The sequence below is a fragment of the Thermobia domestica genome, chromosome 11, assembly GCF_964235325.1.
Source record: "Thermobia domestica chromosome 11, izTheDome1.hap1.1, whole genome shotgun sequence".
Lineage (NCBI taxonomy): Eukaryota > Metazoa > Arthropoda > Insecta > Zygentoma > Lepismatidae > Thermobia > Thermobia domestica.
Window position 1 is genome coordinate 170256240 of NC_137464.1, and position 24598 is coordinate 170280837.

General features: G+C 36.7%; 1 long non-coding RNA gene across 1 annotated transcript; it reads left to right on the top strand.

Moving 5' to 3' along the window:
* Positions 1-11423: 11423 nt before the first annotated feature.
* LOC145663705 (uncharacterized) lies at positions 11424-23986 on the top strand. Its single transcript, XR_014127235.1, has 3 exons — positions 11424-11519; positions 19002-19140; positions 23835-23986. It is a non-coding gene; the product is annotated as an uncharacterized LOC145663705 (long non-coding RNA).
* Positions 23987-24598: the final 612 nt, after the last annotated feature.

Consider the following 24598-nt stretch of genomic DNA (forward strand, 5'->3'; position numbering starts at 1 on the left):
ATACTCTAATCAGAAGGTACACGGCAGGAAGGGTTACTGCTATAAGCATTAACAACGAACGAAATAAGAAAAGAACTCCTGGCGCATGTCCACATTTTAAGTTAATCCAAAGTTAAATTAATAGCACAATATAGTATAAACCATTACATTGTAAAAATAGTAAAACAATATCGGTCCCATGGATAGGACGGTGATAAGACAGAGATAAAGAGTTTTCAAATATATTCTATAGTGTTGAAACCTCTGATGTGCCGTAAACTATAATTTTACGTCTACGCGATTGTCTACTGTAATCTATACGTAATCTACATTACACCTTTTCCCGTGTAGACTACGTAGACAACAAGTATCAAATGTAAGGAAGAATTTCGTTGCTCGTTTGTTCATATTTCTTCATTCAGTTGTTTTGCTTCGGTTCAGCGAAAGATTAGGGAAACGACTAACATATAAAAAGTAGAGGGAATTATCTAATCTGTACGTTTACTCTGCTCTGCACATACCACTTCCGCAGATTTTCCACTTCGAGCACTGCTTTTATAATGAAATTTACAAAACTAATTCTCACCTGTGGGCTTTCAGTCTTGAATCTGCTGTATTTGCCAATTTTTTCTTGCATATTTTACAAAATGCATAATATTTTTCATTTTCCTTCATCAAGACGAAAGTAAGTTTCGAAAGTTACTATTGGTTGTTCTAGGCATTTTATTTTGTACGCAATTTCGAAAGGTAACGACAAAAGAAAGCTCCTTTATTGTCCACGACGCCATATTAAATTACGTGTTGTTGATATATGCTACATAGTCTACGTTGTTTACATTGTCTACACATAGTTGACACGTAAACGTAAACTATCGTTTTTTACGCGTAGACGCACATCTCTGGTTGAAACCAACGTTGTTTGGTCGCACATTACAAGAACCAACATTTTTGAATAACAACGAGTTCGAAAACTACTTGCTTGTATTTTAATCGAAGGGTATTGAACTAGAGGCTCTAAAATGCGACCTTGAAACCGAATTTCTGCCTCCAGCAGGGCTCAAAAATTTGGTATTTCGGTGGGTGTAAGAAATAACTGAGCTATCTAACTTAGTTGATTACCTTTCGGCCGAATTCAAATCCCGTCCCATGAAAAACATAACGATTTTGAGGCTTGCTCCAACAGGATAATAGTAATCGCAAGAACCCACGTTTCATGCAGATATTACAGCGTTCTTTTAATAGAAGACAACCAGAGAACTGCAGAAGTCAATAGAAGAAAAAAATAGAATTTTCGCTAAATATCCTGTACCTGAAATTACAGAACTCTACCTAGAGGATCTAAAATTTAATTTGACAAGTTTGGCTTAATATATTCCTGGCAATACGACTAAAATATAATAAGTTTTACGGGTATATATTTGAACTTGTTATGTGTTCCTTCTGGGTGCATAATTGCAGTGATGACTCCAAGCGGTAGCCAGGTGGCAAATTCAAGCCAGAGTTACCAAATTCCGAAAAGTGCTCGACGTGCGTTGTCAGTATTTTCACTGTACTGTTTTCATTCCCTGCGTGTTTCAACTCCCCCTGCAGATTTTCCGAAATCGCCACGGCATGAACGTTTTCCAAAGAAGCCCGCAACAAGGAGCGCCTTTGGCAAGCGTGATACCCCTACCATCGAGTAGATAATACATAATCAGACATGGTAAACACAGATAATACTTTCTATAGTTCACCTAATTATTTCTATAGTCTAACTGAATTTTCATAATAATTTAGCTTACTATAAATCATATTTTATTTAAGATGTAATTTTAGGTAAATATTTTTAAAATCTGTGGATTAACATGTCTAATTATGGGGGACGGGTAGCCACACTGATTCTCGTTTTTTTTTTAAAAAAAAAAATAAATGTTTTTATTCAATGGCTCATACTGAGTCATAATTAAAATCAAGTTTTGTATAGTACTTAAATAACGTTTGTTGTTGGTGTTTTAATCTCCTTTCTCAGCACGCAATACACGTTATCTAAACCTAGACATCAACAGGGTAACGTGCGACCCGAACCACATCAACTTTTACTTCGAACTCAGTGTCATTTCGCGAATAGGACTAACGCTCTAGCTTTCTGCACGAAATAGGTCTGCACGAAATGATCCGCCAATGTCGATATAGATTAAGAATTGTTTTAAGGCGTCAGTGGCGTAACAGAATTTCGTCAAATGGGGAGGGTTCAACCACTCAATTTCATTTTTTTAAACACAATTGTGTTCTTTTTTGTTTCTTATTTTGTATATTTGTCCTAATGTAGTATTTAAATATTTATATTTTTGTAATATCTTGAGTACTGAAAGACATGATCATCAACAATCGCTATAGGGCAAGTATCTGTGCACGATCCCGAGGAACTAAGGAGTATTGAACCAAATGAGAAGCTTATCACCTATTGAATGGACTATGTATGGTAGGTATTTTTTATTTATTTAAACAGTACTGCTTCATATCCTCGAAAACAATACCTCGTCTTATATTATTATGATTTTTTGCTCGAAAGGTACATTATGGTTTACTTTCAGTGGGTGAGTTCAGTTTAGGTCAGCAACGTAGGACGCGGATTCAACCTGCAAATTAAGGTACAATGAACGTAAATGTGGTACATGTATCTGGCAATACTGTTCCTGTCGACTTGCGTAATCGTTCCTAACATATTGTCCGATTGTTGGATAAAAAGTTTCCTTGACAGGTTTATCGAAATGATAAGAGAATTAGTTTGTTTAAAAAAGTAATCAATAGTAAGCTCTAGTAAGCCACTATATCATCCTAGTAGACACACAGGAACATGTAAAATTACTTAAATGTCATCCATTTCGAGACTGCAATTATTTCCAAAGAGAGGGCGTAACCCTCTAATGACTGGGAGTTAAAATCTATTCCCTTAAAGTTTAATAATTGATTAAATAATTGCATTTTAATAATTGATTAATAAAGATATATTCTATACCCTTAGATCCTCACTCCCTCACAAAAATGCAACTACTGGACCATATTTTGAAGGTAGGCTACAATTTCCAGCAATCCTGGTTTTGGCTGGATTAACCAGAAATTCGTCTTACCCAGAGGAATATTTTCGTCAACCGGGACGGTCAAAAAATCTGGATTGAGTCGTTCGTTTCTTGGATAACGAATATTTGGTATTACACACACACACACACACACACACACACACACACATATATATATATATATATATATATATATATATATATATATATATATATATATATATATATATATATATATATATATATATAACTTATAATTAAAATATAAGTTTGCCACTACCGTAATCGCAATGCTTATCAAATTCGCAAGTCTCGGGAAAAATACCAGCTCAGCTGAGTGATAATTTCAGAAGAGTGGTAGTAAGTAAGGAAAACAATTAGTATTCCTTTCCTTTCTGTGTTTGTTCATGGAGTCTACTCTCTCTTCCCTTCCTTGTGCAGAAAATTTCTTTAAAAGCAAGACATGACCCCCCCCCCAAAAAAAAAAAACAAACTAAATGTCCTGATTTGATATTTTAAGCAGCACCAAAATTTTCTTGATTTTCTACATCCCAGCAAATGTGACCCTGATCATTTTTTTCTTTTGAATTGGAAAATACCATAAATAAATGCTATTTTTTGTGATTGTGATCATGATAATAATACGTTTTGGAAATTTAACACTTACGAAAGCATGTTCCTCATGAAGTAATGATATACAAGTGGTAATCACAGATGGACATACTTACACAAATATCAATACCAAGAAAACTAATTATATGTTTGGAAATCTACATTTATATTTTAAGTTGTAATATAGAGTTTTTATTATCCTTTTTACAAATTTTACTCGTAGTAGGTATGTTCCTTAATTCGTAAGTCCCACCTCTAGTAACACAAAGCCCTATTATCAAATACTAATCCAGAAATGGATCAACCTGTACTTGGGAACACTAGAGTAGGCTAATTTCTTGGAATATGCCTAGAGTTGCCATATTTGTCCACTGTTAATATAAACGAAACATGTTGTCAAACAATAATATAATAATTATAATAATTGAATGCAGATTTCTAAACATTCTTATATAAATATATAAATTATTTTGACATTTAAAATATGTATGTTAAACTAAGTATTCTAACTGTATACTTAATAACTTGACATATTGATTAATTAATATACAGTTTGATATTATATAGACAATACACATTTACTAAAATCTTGAAGGTATACAGGCGACAAGGAACAACAAATTAAAACTGATTGATACAAATAGATTTGGGGATCATTCCAACTATTTGAAAATTAACAATTCTATAAGGATTTTTTTTTTTACATTTTTTTCCCACTATAATCACTTTATTCTGCACACATTGTTTCCAGAAATCTAAAATCATTAAATACACAATAATATATTTTTTTTCGAGAGTTTGGTGAGAGGAGAGTGATTACAAAAGGAAAATTTCGTCCAAAGCTTTTCCCGGAGGGAGAGTTCCTAGCATCGCTGCTACGTTCCCTCTTTGCACAGCCATACTTATTATACATGAAAATATAGCTCTTCTGATTTCAACATTGAAAGTATTTTACATTTGAATCATACACTGTGAAAAAGATGCTAGGAACCTCTTAGGAGCTCGCGGACTATTGCTTCGATCATTCTCAAGTAATGATTTCAGAATTCGAGTTGGAGATGAAGATCTGTTAAGAGAAAACAATAATCGGACAGTAAAATGTTATTGTTAAAGACTTTCCATAAGCCAACATGGTAACAATGCCGTTTCTGGCGTGGGTTAAAAATTTGAGCTGATAGTACTACTAAGTAAATAGAAAAATGTATGCCCTGTGTACAGGACAGCAAAATAAATTAAATACTGTACAGAACAATTCAGTATATACAGGACGTCTGATGTAGAATTTATACTACGAACAATTTTAAAAATTATGCGATTAAGTGTTATTTCAGAGTAACCACTGCATTGTGTGAGAAAAGTGCACATTATAAGTCGTGATCCTTTGTAGTTAATTAAGCTTATTCAAACTTGTCCCATGAATTTTCATTTTTTCTATAACAATTGGCACTACCAGCCATAATTTTCGTTTTTAACGTTGATTACTATAGAGCAAAAACGCTATTAGATGAAAAAAGTGTTTATTTGGAATCGACTAACCGTCCTAAAAAGATACATCACGCTCTACCTTAATCCTTTATTCAAACCAGAAGTGGAAGAATCAGCCCCTTTCAGTCTAAACATTGGAATAAAAACTGTAACTAATGGTTTGGGTATAAAAACCTGTCGGACCATAATTTTGCGTGGCCAAAACCTCAACCTATAAGACTTCGTCTGGCCAAAATATCCCCTGTCGAAGATATCACATAACGAAATCTCGCCTGCATAGCCTTCTCTTGCAGAACGGAATCTCGTCTAGAACGAAAGCTCGCCGTTCCATTATAGCGACTTCTTGAGTGTAGAATATTCAAAGTATTGCTGTATTTATATGTTTAAAGAAGCATATACAGTTGAACCTCCAGTAACAGTTCCTCAATACGGACACATTTTTTGCTGGGTAATAATAAGACTTATCATAGGGCAGATTCCACTATTTCACGTACACTTCAGATATGATCACGGACCCTCTTCTAACACCACCATCCATAACATGTTAATACCATAAATCTTCATAACGGACAACAACTAGTGTTAATTAACAGAAAACTTCTTTCTGCATTAAAAAAAAATAAATCTGATTGCAGTGTACTAGACAGAAAATCCATTTCAAATGTTCAATCCTTTTTAAGTAAAGATGACACACAATGTAAATGTAAATATGAACAAAAACTATAGAAATAACCCCCTTCCCCTCCTTAAAAATCGAATTTTAAAAAATTTCGCTACATGTTTCTCTTTATTTTGTGTAGTCGCCCCTTGTCAGTCTGAGAGCTCAGATGATGCGTTTATAGATAGCGTAATTGGGGATGTCAGAAGTGACAAGTTGCGACCAGGATTTTGTAAACATTGAATTTGGCAGAGCGTAAGGTACAGGATCTGATCTGGGTTGCATGTAAATAAAACCAAACATATACAAAAGGAGACAGATCGTGATGTCAAAGGGGTTGAAAAGGGTGAAATGGGAGTAACTTTTAGGACTGGTTAATCTACTTGACTTTCTCGATGATCCTCCCAGTGGATTGATGTCCATCTATCCTTCTTTCTGGTCAGCTGGTCGTTCAAGTAGTTGAGAGTTAAGGGTTAGCGAAACCCGAGCAGGAAAACTCACGTTGCGAATACAGTAAATCTAATCAAAGTAGAAATTACTTTTTAACGGATTATCCATCGCAACCAATAACTACAACGTTAACTAAGGCGAAGCGCTCTCTAAGTTAGAGCAAAATAAACTTCTTGTGGAAATGAAATGGTGGTTCTTGATCCTACATGTTGACTCGTCTCTCTCGTGATGCGGACTACCCCTTCCAAAAGTCTCTCAAAGGTTTTTGTTCGATGTCCCTTCCGGGTTAATATCCTGGGTCGTTGACTATTTCTTCAGTTTCGATGAAAAGTGCGTGCTCATAGATTAACCAAAGGTGGGGTGATGATAGGAATGCTGACAGGAAAACAATCTGTTGTTTTTATTGATTGAGAAAGTACATGTAAAAGAAAGAAATGACAGACAGCAAGAAAACTTCCTAGTAGGAAAAGCAAATGAACTTAGAGGAAAAAAACGAAAAGTGATTGAACATTAAATGAACGATTATTTTTTGATTGTAATGAATTTTGAAATAAAATATCCCAAAGTCCGAAATAAAATGTTTCGTTATGTGTCCAAATACACATATCTTCACAATATTAAATTTTTATGTTAATCATAACACTAAACATGACTTGATAATGTCATTTATAATTAAATTTCTTTCGTTCATTCTTTTTTTTTTTTTTTAAAAAATAAGCTTTCACCAGTGTTTTGAACTTCTTCACAACATCTGCTTTCACTTTACATACAAATTGTGACGTATTAGTTCTCAGAAAAGAAAACAATAGAAATAATCTTAATATCGTGAAGCACAAGATTTCCACATCTTTCAGTAATGAGGAGAGTATAAAAAAGAACTGAAAGTACATTGAAAAACGACTCTCATTTACAATAAAACGATATTCACGACAACCACTTAATTTATAAGATTCTCTATTGTATCCTGTCAGCGAAATTAATTTTAAATTATGTGAAATTTCCGAAGTTATTGGAGATCTTTCTTTCAAGCTTACGTATTAAAGTGTAAATACTAGACCGTTACAAGGATATGGGCTCTAATACAGAAGTGTAAAGTAGAAGGATTGGATTTACGTTTAGCGCTCCAATCAGCAGCGAGACTATGAGACGTGGACCTTCAGCTTAACGTGGGACCCTAACTTCATGAGTTTTCGGAATCAAACCCGCGTAATCCACGCTGAAGGCGCGTATGCTATGCACATACCCACGAGAGAGCTTGTGTTAAGTAGAAGGGATATATCCTAACACTAACAGAAATGCATGTTCCTAAAGTAGAAGGGATGATTAATAAATATAGACTGGAAATTTGAATGTTGTAGATGTTACCTCACTTTCGTCTCTTATGACCATTTTTTAAACGACGCACCATTTCTCTAATTATAAAATGGAGTCCATAAACAAAATGTAAATCCTCTTCAAGATTCAATTTTGAGTTAAGAAGACCCTAATATACCCCTTCTCAATAAAGAAATCCAGTTTGAGTGTTAGAGAAGTTAGTCTTTTTACCCTGTCAAGAATTGATATTTTTAAATAAGTTCAAATATAACGTGCGTGAAGCTGGTCCATCTCAATTGAGCATATTTTTTTTAAAAAGTACCAAAAAATGTACAAAAAATGTGCTTCACAAAATACAAACTTTTCAAAAATTTGCTCCTCAAATTACCAAGAAATCAGAAGAATAATTTGGACGGGGAATGCTAGCCCCGCCCACACAACGGAGGGCCCCCAAACTAGGCCTAAGTAGTGCTAAAATTGTGCTATCAGAAAAGCATCAAAGCAAAAAATGTGCTCATTTACTTACAACAAAAACAGGGTTATCAATTTGTGGGTCAGCCTGAAGCTAGCCCTACCCAACCAACGGAGGCCCCAAACCAGTGCCAAATAATAGTGCTAAAAATATGCTTCCAGAAAAGTATCAAAACAAAAAATGTTCTCAATTATCTGCCGCAAAAACACGGTTGCCAAGTTAGGGGTTAGCGTGAAGCTAGCCCCGCCCTCACAACGGAGGGCCCCCAAACTAGGGCTAAATAATAGTGCTAAAATTGTGCTCCCAGAAAAGTATCAAAACAAAAATGTGCTCAATTATTTACCGCAAAAACAGGGTTTCGAATTTGGGGGCCAGCGTAAAGCTAGCCTCACCCATCGAGTGGAGGGCCCCCAAACTAGTGCCAAATAATAGTGCTAAAATTGTGCTCCGAGAAAAAAATCAAAACGAAAATGTACTCAATTATTTACAGCGAAAACTGGGTTGCCAAGTTGGGACTAGCGTGAAGTTAGCCTTGCCCAACCAACGAAGGGCCCCCAAATAAGTGCCAAATAATAGTGGTAAAAATGTGCTCCCAGAAAAGCATCAAATCATAAGATGTGCTAAATTATTTACCGCAAAAACTGCGTTTCCAATTTGGGGGCCAGCGTGAAGCTAGGCTCGCCCACCGAACGGAGAGCCCCCAAAGTAGTGCCAAATAAGAGTGCTAAAATTGTGCTCCGAGAAAACCATCAAAACAAAAATGTACTCAATTATTTACCGCAAAAACTGGGTTGCCAAGTTGGGGACCAGCGTGAAGATAGCCCCGCCCATCCAACGGAGGGCCCACAAACTAATGCCTAATAATAGTTCTAAGTAAAATATGCTCCCAGAAAATGATCAAAACAAAAAAATGTGCTCAATTATTTACCGCCGAAACATGGTTGCCATTTTGGGGGCCGGCGTGAAGCTAGCCCCACCCACCTAACGGAGAGCCCCCAAACTAGTGTCAAATAATAGTGCTAAAAGGTGCTCCCAGAAAAGCAACAAAACAAATGAAGTACTGAATTTTATTTACCGCAGGAACAGTGTTACGAAGTTGGAGCCAGTGGCGAAGCCAAGGGAGGGCCTAGGGGGCCAGGCCCCCTTGCACAAAATCTTGGTCCCCCTAGTGGCCCCCACACACACAGAGTGATACTGCTATAGGTCGACAAACGGTGAGTTGATAGTAGCCACAAGTGAAACTACTACCGAAACATCTCTTGACAATAGAAAAAATGAAAAAAAAATGAAATCTTTGAGTTTTACGTCCCACGGTTATGCCGGTTAGGCTAAAGGAGACGGTGATGATGAGTAATTAATGAAATGGTGGAACGAAGGGGACCCCAAGCACCAGAGGTGAACGCTCCTCTTGACAATAGAGTTACCAACTGCAGAATATCGTATGTTGCAATAGTCTGCGTTCCGAGAAAAAATCTCCAGGCTCGTTTTTGTTTGTAGTACAGCAAGATCTAATTCATTGAAATCTGTAAGGTGCATGCATTGACCTCACCATCTGAACGTTTCTTTTAACCTCTGTCCCTTATCTGGTTATTTTCTTTTTGTTATCGACAAAGAACCAGGAGAAAGGCAAAATCAGTCGGCATTCTCATTCGTTTCGATGTTGAAAATCATACTAAAATAAGAGGTACTTACTTGCAAATAGCATGCACTGCAGTAAAGCATTACACTCGTGTTGGACCAAAGAAGTCTTCGTACATTTAGTAATTAATTTCCATCGATTCTGGCGACATAGAACAAATGCATAGCATCCATTAAATAATTTGGTATTATTATTATTATTATTATTATTATTATTATTATTAAAATTAAATAATAGCGAGCCGTCTTGTTTAATATACACAGAAAAATCCATTATCCGGACAGCGGTATATTGTACAAATACAAGGATTCGTTATGTTTACTAAGGAAATCTGTACGGAGCGTACTTTATCCATATGCTACACAGCTACTGTCTTTAACGCGCTTGGATGTTATATCATGTCGCTGCAGGATGTCTGACATCTAACAATCTTCCGTATTTTATATACGTATACGTATGTTAAATACTTCAGCTATATGTTATATATGTCCATCTGTGTGTGAGGTCCTGACCGCCTATAGACACCTCTTTCTTGCACCATAGATGACGTCATGAAACAACTGTCGTATACTTGCGAGCTGGTTTATAAACGAGGTTGTTTACAAACGGAAAAGAAGACTGGAAGGAAACAAAAGCCTGGGTAAGTGCAATAGTAAACTATCACTTTAGTTAAATATTCCATTAATTATATATTCCTTTAGTATAACTTGCTTTAATATAGTACTAAACAAGTAATGTGATTTATGACTACAATTCTTACTATTGTAACTCGTTAATGGTTGAGGAGAAAGAAATGGGTTAATCTGAATTTTGAGAAATCTTTGAATATTAATGTTTTGTAACTTTTTACATTTCAAGGTACGCAAAATGAATGTTATGTGTTTATTCTTTCCTTTTTATATGTGACGGTTTATTACTTGATGGAGATTTACTACAGGACTGCTTAACATAATTGCTAAGAAACCGTTTTCAGCGCGAACATTTTCTTGTGTAGTGAAGATTTAGGATTTAGATTTCTGGGCTTTCGGCATCAATGACCTTGTTAGTCCGTCACATGTGAGTTATGACGTCCCTCGGTGAGCACACTATCCGGGAAAAGGGAAGGAAGCAAACGGCCTGGGACCTATATGTTGGGTACCACCCGGCATTTGCCTGGTATGAAATGAGGAAAACCCAAGAAAGCCTCATTCAGGATGTCTGGACTTAAAAGCTTTTGATACTTTTTCGACCGAGTGCCCCTACCGGAATCGAACCTGGGTCCGCTCGTACCGAAGGCGAGAGCGTTAGCAACTACGCTACGCGGAGCCACTTGTGTCTAGGAAACCTATTTTTACTAGGATATTTGCAACAAAATTTATTTCCTTTCTTTCTTTATTTTTCTTTTTCTTTTTGTTTTTTAACAATAAAACAAAACATATTTTACAGCCTCACTGAAATTTAAAAACAGCAGTCAGGGAGAGCTCACGTTTAAGATTCTTTTTGTTTTGTTTTGTTTTGTTTTGCTTGTTATGTTCTCTAGTTAACTAATGTTTGAGTTCCTGAGAATTACATTATTATTATTATTGTTTCATAATTTTCGAACCAAAAATTAGATGTTTTTCTTTTTTTCCTTGTGTTGACGTCATTGTGGCAAGTTGGGGTGTTTTATCGTACCTTGGCATTAATTTGGTCACTAGCACATAGTTTCAAGGTCATAAGTTGTAGGCCGCTTGAAACAGCTATTACACAGTTTGAAGAGTTAGGAGTGTCAGGTGTTTGACTTGCAGCTTTCGTTACAGCGTCTAAATTGCAGTATTGGATTGCGTCCAGCTTCTATGGCTGGTAAAAAAGTTATATCGCTTTCGTAATATGGTAAGAAATACAATGTAACAGTTAGGTATAGTATATATGACTAGTTTAATTAGTCGGAAATTACTCTGTTTCCTTGTCTTATTCTTTCGATTATGTTTAAGTACTGTGTCTTCATAGTATTGTTTCACTATTTCTAGAAGGAATTAAGTATTAACGAAGTAAAGAATAAGCAGAAGCCCACTTTGATTGACGTTTACTATTTCTCATACTTCATTGAGAATGTTTTGATCCCCAATTGTGCAAACTTCTAGTATATGTGTGTGTTTCTTTTTGTTGTTGTTGTTGCTTACACTGCTATAGATATGAGCTCCTTCATGGCTAAGCGGTTAGCGTACGCGCCTTTGGTGTGGGAGACCCGCGTTCGATTCCCGGCGGGAGTGGTTCGGAGTCCATGTTAATCAGTAAGTCCACGTCTCATACAGCCTCGTTGCAGAAAAGGATATTAAAATCAACTCAGCACTGCTTTACAGATGGAGTTGTTTGATTCAGGGTTCGAATGATGCTTTTTACGGGAAGCAGGCTCGTAGCCAAGGGGTGGGTCCAGACCCCCCCCCTTCGGATCCAGAAATGAAAAATATTAAGGAAAGATGAAACAGAAAGAAACAGATGAATCAGCCTCAAAAATATAAAGCTACAATAAGCGTTTTGGTTACTCTTTCTTACGAGGAGCTTTGTGTGGAGGAAACGGGAGGGGGGGGGGCGGATCAAGTTGAAATTGGATATTATTGTAACGGAACATTCCGAATTCCATCTAGCTCCATGTTAACCGTATGCAGCGGCGCAAATCTGTCTTCAACATTGGGAGGGACGGGTAAGACAGTTCTCATAATTTTTTTAAGGATGTTCAAATTATGAAGTTGAAAAACAATGCTGCGGAGGATCAGGGGAGCAGAGTTGTCTTCAAAATTGTGAGGCGGGCAGATTTAAGGCTTATTCTGGGGTGGGGACATCAATTTCATCTTACTTTCCTTTGTGGCAATCGGACACAAATCATCACATTTCTCTCCAAAAAACGCATTTCAAATCGGATTATTGAGGGGAAAGTCCCCCCAGTTCTAAGATTGGAGGGGACATGTCCTCATCCCCCCGGGATTTGCGCAGTAACCCTATGGACTACAAATGACGATCGATAAACCGGTTCTTTCAGATAGCCTGTCAGAACTTAAGCAATGCCCAGAATTACCAATAATATGAACCATTTTGAATTTCGCGGCAACACTAATCCATTTTATAGGATGTCTTTACTCCCGAAAGAGATCTCGTTGCTATCCTTGACGATAGGGAAAATATTTCCCCGGCAAGGGAGAAATTCTTTGGCGAGTTGGGGAAATTACTTGACGAGAGGGAAAATCTTCATCCTCCCGTTGATTCAAATCTTGATCTAAGATCATGCGAGTAGGATTCCATATTATGCTGTAGATGTAGGTAGTACACAGTCTTGGCGCTGAATAGGACGCTAAGCTTCAAGCCAACCACATGTCTGTAATAACCTATTGCGATTGAATGGTAATGTAACGTAATGTACGATATGTGCATTTTCTAGATGCCATAAAATTATAATTTTAATTGAACATTCCACGATTATGTACTTCAGGTTAAAGGAGTTTGATGATTAATTGAAGTGAATAATCGAGGCAGTGATTCTCAATCTTCTTGACTTACGATACACTTTACTAAACCCCAGTGACATCGATATATTTGTTTATATTTTGGATTGCTTTCCAGCAAGTCGAGCCGCGCCAAAGCTGTGTAGGCTTACTAAGTTAAGTGAACTAATCCTAATCTAAATCCATTGTTTTCGGGGGCGCAGAAATGGACAGTGACACTTCCGATACTATTTAAATCAAAATTCAGCCGAGCAACTTGGGGAGGGAAAGAGGGGAGACGGATCTTACAAATGATCGAAAATAACCGATATGAGAGAGCGTTTCGTAATAGTAAAAAAAGTGACTGACTAACGTAACATACATGTATTACTGGTTTTCTTATTTTCACCCAACGAAGCAGGTAATTAACGCTAGTACTAGGTATGTGTAGACTAAATGAGGTGATTTGTTTCGTGACCCTTCGAACAATGTACGAAGCGGATGCAAGCAGTTAGTACATGGAGTTAGCTTACCTAAATTTAGATTTCGCTTTCCGAAATCTTAATGGATGTGTTAAGTGATTTCGTTACTTACACTCTCAGTCTCTAAATACAAGGATTCAAAACACATTTTCGATTCCAAACTATGACTCTGCTAGACAAAGAAAGCATAGTCCAGTGTATGTTTTACTTCATTTTCATATACGTGCTTGTAGGTTTTCTCGGGGACTTGGTTTCCTCCCACTTTCTCATTCCACCAAATATTCCATAACCATTAACTTGCTTTAATCACCGTCTCCCTTAGCCTAACAGCATAATCGTGGGACATTAAACTCAAAGACTTTATTTTTATTTTCAAGTAATTACTTTTCTCTCCCTTATTTATTTTTAATTTAATTTCTCTTTCAATTTCCCTCTTTTAGGAACATGAACATAATTTGCAATTCTTTCTCATTATAATAACACTATTAAAAGTCCCATATGCAGCTCACCACGTTGGAACCCAGCGGAAACGGATGAACAACGAATATTGTCGAAAATATGTATTGCTTACAGCGGCGTAGCGAGCATTACAAGATTGGGAGGGGGATGAAACTTGAAATTGCCAAGTCTTGATTTTTATCTTAAAAAAATGTCGTCTTGATAAAAAAAAAATTGCCAAGTGTTTCGAAAATCTTACAAACCCTATGAAAAACTATTACAGCAACCTTATTTTCATATTCGTTCCATTCCATGCCCCGTCTGAGACACGAATAAGACCAGCCCTTGTTCCGCTCTCGAGTCCAATTTAACATCTAACCTCAGGATCATTATCATCACCCACGAAGCACAACTGTTAATTTGATAACTCATGGCTATGTTAGGTAACCTCCACCAGCTAATCTTCACGAGAACCTTTAAAGTTACAATCAGTTGTAGAAATGCATTTAAAAACGTAGAATAAGGTAGGTTATATTTACTGTTTGTGATGTAGAAGTGCCTAATTTACATATGAAACATTCAATTGAGTTGTTCAGTGAGAGACCAGGCTAACTTACATCCAGGTCAAGATTGAGATTTTGACGGAACAGAATACTAATGTCATTAATTGACCTTTGCCTCAACCACTTGTCTGTGTGGCTTGTCCTGAGACAGGGGCGGATCCAGGGAGGGTCTATCTCCCCCAAGAAGAGGAAACTTTGTGTATTTTAATATAAAATAAAACCCACCCAGAGTTGAATCTCTTAAAAGTAGCTCTATCTTGTAAGTAGTGGCATTACAACCCACCGCCCCCCAGTAGTCCATCCTGGATCCACCCCTGTTGTATACTAAGCCAAACTATGAATATCAGTCGTATCCTTTGTAACGTGCTGTTTTCATTTGTTTCCTTTTCTTTCAGAAAGTTAAAATTGTCAGTTAGCCTAGTCTCTCGCTAAACTGTCAATTGTCACAAAACACACCAATAATTGTTGATGCCAACTAAAACATACATATCCAAAGTCTACAAAATATATCACATTATTTAAGTTTCTTCTTTTTTTTTCAAAATTGCTTGCAATGTTTTTCTTCGTGCCAAGCATCCGAATGTCATCTTGAATTCTGACCTTCTCATTTCACTACAATTCTTGAAGTGTAAGACTGCGCAGCTTTTTTTTTCCCTCTCTCTCGCTCTCTTCAGTCCTTCAGTCTCCCCCCACTTTGATTTCATGATTTCGCACTCTGATGAAAAGTATTAAACACCAAAATGGAAAAGTACTAATATATAACCTCTCTTTTAGTAGCCCCTCCAACCACACGCCCGGGGCACGTGCCTTGCTTGCTCGCCCATAGCTCTGTGAGCTATATAAGTAAAATACAATGCGCGCGCATATGTAAACTTGGTGCCAGCTTTGATTCTCACTGAGAGAGTATACATATAATGTTGGTTCGAATTCCGTCAAAACCATAGGCTCATTTTTGTGTAACCTTGGTACTGAAGAAGACAGTAGACTTCAACAAATATTCCTGTCGGGCCTCGATGGCTCAGTGTTAGAGCGTTCACCTCTGGTGTTTGGGGTCTTTGGTTTGATCCCAGCTCGCGCCAAGTAAACTTTGTGGTGGACAAACACCGTGTGAGTGGATTTTCTCGGGGTTCTCCCGTTTCCTCCCACTTTCTTCATTCCACCATTTCATTCATTATATCATCATCAGCGTCTCCTTTAGCCTAGCCGGTATACCCGTCATTATTGATACAATTATTATATACAGGATGCATCAGAAGTCCCTTGTCATCCTTTCTGAAAACTACAGGGATGTAGTTACATTGATTGCGAGATAAGATATACACATTAGGCCCAGAGGGATACTTTCGGATTACATCACGCGGACGGTCGCCATCTTAGATTCGAAATTGTAATATGGACGATAAGTGGGTAGTGTGATACATGGCCATGCACTAAAATGTTCTGAGGAGGTCAAATATGCAATCAGATATCATGTAACTTATTCTGGTGAAATGTTATTGGCAGTGAACCAAGTGAGACTATATGTAGTGGTATGTCATACCCTTCTGTTTTTTTTCCAGTGATAGAGACATACCGTTTCTGGTTTTTTAGTGATCAAGATATACCTTCACGGAAGAATAAATGCTAAATACCATTAATAAATCCATTTTTTATACGTATTGACGAATAGCTTTGCACATAAAAAGATTTTATTTCTTATGTAGATTCTAAGTTGACAATACTGACATTTTTACCTTTTTCTACCTTTTGTTTGTAAAATGAGGTGTTTTCAAAGAAGTTCATCTAGTTTATATTTTGATGTGCCGTATTGAATTGTTTCTTTCGTATGTATGTATGTGTCGTCTTGTCTGAATTCTTATAAGCGTCGTCTTTTGAGCATGGGCGGATTTAGGGGATTGGTGTGGGGGCAGATCTTACGGGAGTTTGAAATACCCCTCATTCGAGTGTGTGGTCCAGGAGTTTTCCCGCTGGAAATTGTTAATATTAAAAGTCGGTTTTTGAGCACTTTCGTGTATAATTCTCTGATACAAGGTAAGGGCTATTTTTATTTATTTTTTTCCAGAAAGTTGTTCACGATGGATGGATCAGTCTCTCTGTTTTTTCTCCGTAACTAAAAGAAGCTTTCCAGTGGTTTTCAGACATTATGTAAATAGAAATGCAATCTTGTAGGCTTCACACCTCACTGCATTTGAACATTTAGATAGCCGATATGTCGAGTCAAAATCGTAATAAAACACACCGCCTCTGATTTTTCCCACTTCGAACACATTTCCCTGTTATAGTCAGGGGTAAAAGCGAGGGGGAACGCGGGGGACGCAGTTCCCCACCTCGAAAAATATGTAGGGCGTCCCCCAGATCCTAAAATGGTACAATGGGCAGAGATAGGCAGGAGGAACGGCGTGGAGTGATGCCGCTACCTACCGTCCCCCCACCTTTTCAGGTCCACTTTTATCCCTGGTTATAGTATATGTTCCACATGTTCCTACTGAGCAATAAACATTTGCAGAAGCTTCTTCCAATTGCTGTGGACACAAAGTAGGATATAGGGTCAAATTTGTGCACAGACGATGGCGATACTTTGTTCTAGATGATAAAAATTATGAATATTTACTGCACAAACCATAGCCTTAACTTTTCCACTTAGCTAGAAAATGAACAGCGTTAGGTCCGGTGATCGAGCAGCCATTCAACTGCCTCTCGTCGATCAACCCATGTTCTAGAGAATTGTTCAAGTAGTGACGCAATACGAATCCATAATGAAGAAAGCGCCATGGTGTTGAAAAAACTGCGAGAATGTACCATCCTCGGGCATCGCAGCTCGCAATATCTATCCCTGTACGAGCGTGAGGTATTATTCCGCAGTTAATTTTATGGAATGAAAAAGTGACTGATTAGACGTATTCCTCATTTGTCTGCCAACAACATAATTAATTTTCTTTGCGCTGGTCATGTTGGAGGGGTCTTGCACGCGGGGTTGTCAGGTGACCAATTGTGCATGTTCTGCCTATTAACCTTCCCATTTACGTAGAGGTCAGCTTCATCTGAAAAGAGTATTTGCATAAAAATGTTAACCATAATTACTCACTGCACTTGGCGATCAACATCGTTCTCGTGGAGATGTTGCTTCATTTGCACCTTGTACGGATGCACTTATACACGCGCAGACCCTATGACTCAACCCACATTGCATTAATAAATGACGTGTGCTCCTCTGGGGCCACATCGAGAAAGAAGTCAGCACTGCCGTAGGCGTTGCTTCATCTGTAGTTCTCTACGATCGTCCGCTACGACGTATGTCCACGAATGTGCCCGTCTCCTCAAATTTAGTTAATTACTGTGACACTGCAACATGTAACACAGTCACATTGTGGATGATTCTGTTTGCAATCGGTAACCACTGTACAGGCACTCCTCCCGCTCCACAGTTTGAATATTTCGATGCATTCCTCACGTGCTAACGGTATGGTTCTACATCTAGAAGAAAGAGGTAAATACAACGTTCAATTGGCAATAACTTTTCACCAAATTAAGCTCCATGGAATCTGATTGCATATTTGACATACTGAGAAAATTCTAGCCCGTGGCCATATATATATCACATTACCCACCAGTTTATAACAAACAAATTTAATCCAAAATGGCGGCCGTCTGTGAGAGTATTTCCAAACGGCCTAATGTGTATCACCCATCTCACATTCAATTAAACTACACCCGTGTAGAATTTAGAAAGGAACTTCGTATGATGTATACAGGGTGTTTCGAAAGTCCTCTGATGTTACAACAAAACGTAAGAGGAAAAACCATTTCTAAATATGTTGTTTTCAATCTAAAGTGAACACTTTTTAAATCGGAGGAGCCGTTCGGGCTGTACTCTTTATGCGCCCAATGTGGAATGAAAATGCAATGTTACATTTACCTGGACCCACAACATATGTGAATGAAGTTACTGTTTGAAATGGGGACTAGCCATCGACATGTTAGCGTAAAAATCAGTAACTTCATTCACTTATGTTGTGGGTCCAGGTAAATGGCAACGTTGCATTTTCATTTAACATTGGACGCATAAAGAGTGTACAGCCAAACGGCTCATCCGATTTTGAAAATTCCTTCAACTTACATTGGAAACATCATATTTGGAGACGGTTTCCCAATTACATTTTGTTGTAACTCTGATAATAATCGAGTTACTTTATGTCAGGGGACTTTTGAGACACCCTATATATCTTATGGAATATATGTTTGATGTCCCTATAACTGTAGTATAATTTAGTTTGTTTAAATTTACAAGTTATTACAAGTAGATTCTGACTTACATGCGTAAGAGTTTGTATGTAACTAACTAATGAATTCTATTTCATGAAATTTACATTGAAATATTTAACACAAAATCTTTTATATTCATGCTTAACTTAGTGACTTTGCTTTGGACTGCAACTGATTATTGTACCCCATTATTGCTTGAGAAGAAAACCGATGTCCGAATCTTCATTTGGAGAAACCAAAGAACTATTGGAATGCTGAGGATTGCAATCATTAATTTCTACACTTCAAGGTGCGTAAATTATATCTAGGTATATTCTGTGTTTATTGTTATAATTACTATTACTATTATTGGGTTTAGAATCAATCAAGTACTTCATGATATTTTAGAGGGATCAAGGTGGCTGCCAGATAGATAAATATTTGAGCGTCAGGCCCTTATTTCTTTTCAATTTTATATTTAATCAATGTCTATTCCCCTCCCCCTCATTATTCCACCAAATCGTATTCCAAGATCATCAATTTTCAATACTCATTTGTGACTGTCAGCATACATAGCATAACTGTAGGAAGTAAAACAAAGATTTATTTTTATTTTTCGTTTTCATGTCTTTTCTCCATAGCTGTGAAAAATAACGCCTTCAACATCATAAATTTGTATGCTACGTGCCTGCTTTCGAGCACAATAATCAACTATTTGGACATTACGAAGCAAAGCAGGTCTACGTTGTAGTTAGCATAGTTAAGGATGTGACATAATGATATTGGTGTTGCGATGTTCAGCCTAAACAGTGCAAGTAAATAAATCTGTAACAATTGTATTGGTGTTTAGCTTACATGTCCTCCAGACGGGCCATTTTTCTTTTCTTTTCTTTTTTTTTTTTTTACATCTTGTTACTTCTACTCTATATGAGGGGTCGCGGTGGCTCAGTGGTGGAGCGTTCACCTCTGGTGCTTGGGGTCCTGGGTTCGATCCCAGTCCCCGCCAAGTGAACTTTGTGGTGGACAAACATCGTGTGCGTGGGTTTTCTCGGGGTTGTCCCGTTTCCTCCCACTTTCTTCATTCCACCATTTCATTCATTACTCATCATCACCGTCTCCTTTAGCCTAACCGGCATAATCGTGGGACGTAAAACTCAAAGATTTCATTTCATTTCTACTCTATATGAAGTATATTCTGAGGTTGTGTTTTTGGGGACGTGGTAGCTCAGTGATGGAGCGTTCACCTCTCCTGCGTGGAGTTCCTGGATCGATCCCAGCACGTGCCAAATGGGCTTTGTGTTGGACAAACACTGTGTGTGGTTTTCTCGGGGTTTTCCCGTTTTCTCTCACAGTTTTCATTCTACTATTTCATTCATTCTCATGATTATAGTCTTCTTTAGCATACCCGGCAAAATCGTGGAACGTAAAACTCAAAGATTTCATTTCATACAAACTTTGGTGCAAAGTAACCCCATAGATGAAGATATTTTGCACCACATACGAAAAAGTATGTTCAACATACTAACATAATGTTTGTCTGCAATGTTTTCTCTCCTGTATTTATACATTTCACTTTTTACACAAAACTGCATGTGTAACGAATTTTTGTTACGAAATTCGAGACGAGACATAGCTCTTCCAATAGAAACAGATACAGTTTTCGAGACGAGACAACTTTCGCGACACCTTTGAGAGAGGTGACAGTCTCAAATCATTTCTCGTGCGTACCCCTAGCCCATATCGTGCGTTATCAAAAAGCATGTTAATGAGAAATAACAACATGTAAATACAATATAGGTAGTTAAAAACATTTTTGTTTTCATTCTTCAGTAATGCATTATTATTAACCTCAGTATTTTATAGTCCATTCTTAATCTTAAGGTGATATATAATTAAGTTTTGAATTTTGTTAACTTATTTTGTTTCTCAAATTGTATTAAAAATGTATGTACAAACATGTTTATTTTCAATCTTGAGTGCTTAAAGTCACTATAGTTATTAAACATAGTAATTAATATTGTACTCTCAACGTTAAAATAATATACAGTTAACTTTTGAATTCAGTTAACATTTTTCTTACTGAAATTGCTTTAAAAAGTATGTAAAAACTTTTTTATTTTCTTTCTTGAGTGCCAAAAGTGATGCACAGTTATTAAGATTAGTACTTTATACTCTATTCTTAATTTTAAACTGATAAACAGTGCGTTTCTGAATAAATTATGTCAAGTTATTTGAGTGACGAACACTGGTACAAAACCCTAACTACCACTGGAACATTTCGATTTTGAGATGACTACTACCGGTGCAATACAAGGGATTTTAAAATATTGTTTTTCCTTCAACGGCTATTCGATTTTGAATTCTGACTACATGGTCATATAGGAAGGATCAGTGTCTCTTTCCAACTATGGTACAGCTCCGACCGATTCACGGTGCTCACAGAAGAGACAAAAGAGTATGTTTTCAACCTTAAAGTAACGACCACTGGTGTTTTTGCCCTGGTATGCAAAAGTAAGTGGGTACCCCAATGGGGTAGAGGGGTACTATGCGGTACCTAATTTCTGCATTTTAGATATATGGAAATACATGTGTCTAAACTGTAAAGAACTGATATTTGTTTACCGAAAACTGCAACTCGGTAAGCCTTACGGATACCGAGACATGGGAAAATCAAGAGCGACACGATATGTATGTGGGGCTTGCATACTTGAAGGTACAATTTGGAAAATGAATTAAAATATGACTAACGGCTATCAAGATATTGTCAAATAAAGAGAGGACCAATACAGGTATGGGATTTTCGTATTAGATGATAAAATTTCCGAAACCGGTCATGGAAAGTTAATAAACACCAGTAGCAATTCCATCTTCAAGTAATTAGATATTTCCATGGGGTGTTAGAACATCTTACAGTCTACCAAGATTAAATTTTAAAAGCTTTTGAAAATATAACTTGACATTTGTAAAGAGTATTAGAAATATGTATTTACCTAAAACTTGCAGCTAGTACATCTAACATATAGAGAAACACCGTGAAATAAAAGAGTATGAGATGTTGAAACTTCGGAAAAATTATTGGTCCCAACAAAATTAAATAAGATGGTATTTCTATGGGTTAAGTAAGTACCTCAGTACAATTTCGATGGAAAGATTAGTTCTAGGTTTTCTTCAGGCAGTTCCAAAGGTTCATCGAGCTGTGTAAAAGAGTGAAAATTCCCTGTGAATATCTAATATAGTAACCAAAATATAACGAGTCATTTATTTTATGACGTAAAAATAGAGATCTTTAAGGATTTGTACTTCTGGGTCTTTGCTATAAGAAAGAAATTCAAAAACCTACTGTATATACCTTAATATGCAATTAAATCAGTGAGGACACAGTAACTTAGTGGTGGGGTGTGTACCTAGTATGTTTTGCAGAAACTACACTGGAGTATTCTCTTAATTCCCAGAAATACGATCACACTTAACTGCCCAATGAAATTAAGGCAAGTGAATGTTGATGATAGAATTGATGGAGTGTAAAGGTGGGAGGAAACGGGAGTACCCCGAGAATACCCACGAATACAATGTCGACTACAAACTGACTTGGACACGGATCAAACCAGGGACCCAATACACCAAAGGTACGCACTCTACCACTAAGCCACCATGCCTCCACCCATTTAATTGTCTATTAAGGTGTATACGGTAGTTTTCTGAAATTTCTTCTTCTTACAGCAAAGACTCAACAGTACAAATCCATGTGGGTCTCCATTTTTACGACGTCGTAAAATACATAATTACTTATATCTCGGTTGCTATATTAGATATTGACAAAGAATTTTCATTCTTTTTGTACGCTAGGAATTATCACGCTTGGATTTACCCGAGGAAAACTTCGAGCTGAATTAATCTTTCGATCGCAATTGCCCTGACGAGTGTGAGGTACTCACTTAACCCATGTAAGTACCATCTTATTTAACTTTTATTAAGATCAAAAGTTGTTTTATGAAATTTCAAGATCTAATACTCTTTTATTTCACGGTGTCTCTCTAGCTGTAAGATGTACTGGCTGGAAGTTTTGGGTAACTCTATTCTCTTTTCTAATACTCTTTACAAATGTCAAATTATATTTTCCAAAGCTTTTAAAACTTAATCTTTTTAGACTCATGATGTTCTAAAACCCCATGGAAATACCCAGTTACTTTAGGATGAAATTGATACTGGTGCTTATTCAGATTTCATGATCGGTTTCGGAAATTTCACCACCTAACACGAAAACCCCATAACTGTGTGGGTCCTCCCTTTATTTGACAATATCTTGATAGCCATTAGTCATATTTTCATTAATTTTCTAAACTACTGTCAAGTATGGAAGCCCCACATACCTATGGTGTTCCTATTTATTTCACCATATTTCGGTAACTTTTAAACATACCGACTTGCGGTTTCGGTAAACACACACCTGTAAAGTTCTTTATAAGTTTATTAAGATATATTTTAGAATGTTTAGAAATGGGAGGTCTGCGAATGCCATAGTACCCGAAAACCCCCATAAGGACGTGTGTGTAGTGTATTGAATTGAAACTACTTTTGAAGTTGTTGTTAGCCCTCAGTAATTACGTTTTCGAAACTGCACAATCTAGTACGCAAAACTCACACTTCTATGGTGGTGTCCTTTATTTTCCCATACCTCGGTATCCATAAGGCTTACCGAGTTGCGGTTTTCTGTACTAAACAGATATCAGTTCTTTACATTTTAGAGACATATATTTCCACATATCTAAAAATGCAGACATACCTCATGGTACCTCGAACGCCATTGGGTACCCACTTACTTTTGCATAGTAATACATTTCGAGTTGTTCAGCATCAACAAACACTTTTTTTTTAAATTCATCATTTTTCTACCAGAAACCCAAAAGTCCATACCTGACCGAACAGATTTTGTCCATTTAATCTAAAAAAATGTTAAATATTTTAAAATGTAACATTTTAAATATTTTTGGATTTTTGTTTCAGGTATTTCATGTATCAAAACAAAACCAGGATTCTGCATGAAAGACAGCGAAAAGAAGCAGTGTAATTTGTGGCTAAAAGCACGTCCATTCTGAAGACAGACCTGATTGTATTTACATTCTTTTGTACAAATATGTAACCTTAATAAATATACTGCTCCACAAATTATTTCTTTCTTCCATAAATTAGAATAAATGTATGTCTGTTTAAAGAAAATGTTTGTTAGCGTTAAGTCCTTTCAACTCTTTTTCTCTGTAAATAAAAACATTATACCTTGCAACATTTTTTTTTATCATTGTGCAATTCCGATTGGATAAAGTATCTGCACGAAGCACTATTATTTCACACATACATTAATAACTAATGTATTGTTCTGTGAATAAGGCAATGGTATAGTGAACATGTTTTAACATAAAATCTGTAACTCAGCTTTTCAGTAGTCAACTTTATTGAGAATCCGAAGAAAGAAAGAAAAAATGTTGGACTTAACAACGAATTTCAAAATTATTTTTGTTCGAATTCTGGACTAATCCAAATTATGCAGAGAAATCATTTATGTTGCTCTCTACAGATGTATCCTTTCTCCAAATCGTATGAAAAGGAGACTTCATACATCGCTATATTTTGTATGTACTATGTTTCGTATTTATATAATCACTTTGTACCTTTCTCTAGTGTTGACAAGGCCGCAAGTGTCAATCGAATAATTTAGTGTTTCACTCATGTAACCTTGTGACTAACGTACGTCCTGTCGGTATATATATGTT